Consider the following 1,725-nt stretch of genomic DNA (forward strand, 5'->3'; position numbering starts at 1 on the left):
GGGGGGGGGGGGTCCAGAGTGTCCAGCTCTGGCCAGGAGCCCTCTTCCCCTACCCCAGGAAGAGGACCTGCTTGCTGTTTCTGCCAGCCCTTCTAGTCCAGGGGCTGTTCTAGGTGCAGAGAGAAATCAGGAAAAGAAGTCAGGGTCCCCACTCATCCTGGACCAATTTCTGGGCCTCAGTTTCCCCTGCAGTGCTCAGAGTGCTTGGGACTCCAAAGGCCCTAGACCTGCTCAGCCTAGGAATCGGCAGAGCCCCGTGACGGCCATGTCGGACCTTGCCACTCACCCTCTGGGGTAATGTTCTCCTTACCTCATCGAAGGGGAAACTGAAGCCCCAAAAGATCAAATGACCTTCCAAAGTGAAGCATCAGTGAGTGGTCAGAGCAAGAAAAGAAGCCAGAGCTCACTGCTTCCGCTCACAGGGGATCCCCTGAAGAAGCGCTTGCTGGGGCTGGAGATGGCTCACTGGGAAAGGCGCCGACACAACGTCTGACACCCTGAGTGTGATCCCCAGGGTCTATATGGTGGAAGGAGATAGTGAACCAACTCCTGAAAGCCATCCTGGTGCTCGCTTCGGCAGCACATATATTAAAATTGGAACGATACAGAGAAGATTAGCAAGGTTCCTGCGCAAGGATGACATGCAAATTCGTGATGCGTTCCATATTTAAAAAAAAACAAAAAGCCGTTGTGTGGCATGCCTTCACACACACACACACACACATACACACACACACACACACACACACACAAACGTAAAAAATGAAAGTCATTGATTTATTGGAGAAGAAATAGAAAAATAAACCAATAAAATTGAGGGTGCGGTTAAAAGCCATTGTTAAGGAACAGAATAGGTAAATCACACCAGCAGAAAAATACTAAATCTATCTCTGACAAAAGATGCAACTACTGCTTCAGCAAAATAGCTTAGTTTTACAAATTGCTAAAATGGGTCTTGAGAGGGGCTCAGCGGTTAAGAGCACTTGTTCCCTTTGGAGAGAACCAGGTTCGATTCCCAGCACCCACATGGCAGCTCACAAACATCTGTAGATGGTTCAGTTCCAGGGAATTTGTTTTGACCTCTTTGGCAGTTAGGCACACATGTGGTGTGCAGAATCATGCAGGCAAAACACTCATGCACATAAAATAAAGTAATCTAAAACCAAAAACTCTTTGTTCTTCAAGGGCCAAAGTCAGGCACATGCCTGTTGAAGAGCCGCCAGTGCTTTTAGCCACTGAGCCATCTCTGAGACAGGATTTCATTCAGTAACCCAAGTTGGCCTTGAACCCATGACTATCCTCCTTCCCAGTCTCATAAATGAGTTACAGAGGTGGCACCCTGCCCAGCTAGTCTGTTCTTTTTTAATTGCTGAATAGTGTTCCACTAGGACACAGCCTATGGTGTGAGCATCAGCCAGGGCACCTGGGACATGGAGATGGGAGAGAGCCACCACGGTCTACATAGCCTGTCTAAGCCACCTGGAACTACAGACCTATCTAATAAGAATATGTAATATATAATTATATATAATAAAGTTAGCATGATCTACATAGCCCGTCTAAGCCAGCCGGAACTACAGACCTATCTAATAGAAATATATAACTGTCATGCTCCCACCTTGATGATAATGGACTGAACCTCTGAACCTGAAAGCCAGCCCCAATTAAATGCTGTCTTTATAAGACTTGCCTTGGTCATGGTGTCTGTTCACAGCAATAAAACTC

The 1,725-nt window shown here is 47.0% G+C and overlaps 1 non-coding gene across 1 annotated transcript; it reads left to right on the top strand.

The window, feature by feature from the left end:
* The first annotated feature begins 564 nt into the window (after nucleotides 1–564).
* LOC116092648 lies at nucleotides 565–671 on the top strand. The gene has a single exon (XR_004119389.1). It is a non-coding gene; the product is annotated as a U6 spliceosomal RNA (small nuclear RNA).
* The last annotated feature ends 1,054 nt before the right edge of the window (nucleotides 672–1,725 follow it).

Source organism: Mastomys coucha, unplaced genomic scaffold (assembly GCF_008632895.1).
Source record: "Mastomys coucha isolate ucsf_1 unplaced genomic scaffold, UCSF_Mcou_1 pScaffold15, whole genome shotgun sequence".
Classification (NCBI taxonomy): Eukaryota; Metazoa; Chordata; class Mammalia; order Rodentia; family Muridae; genus Mastomys; species Mastomys coucha.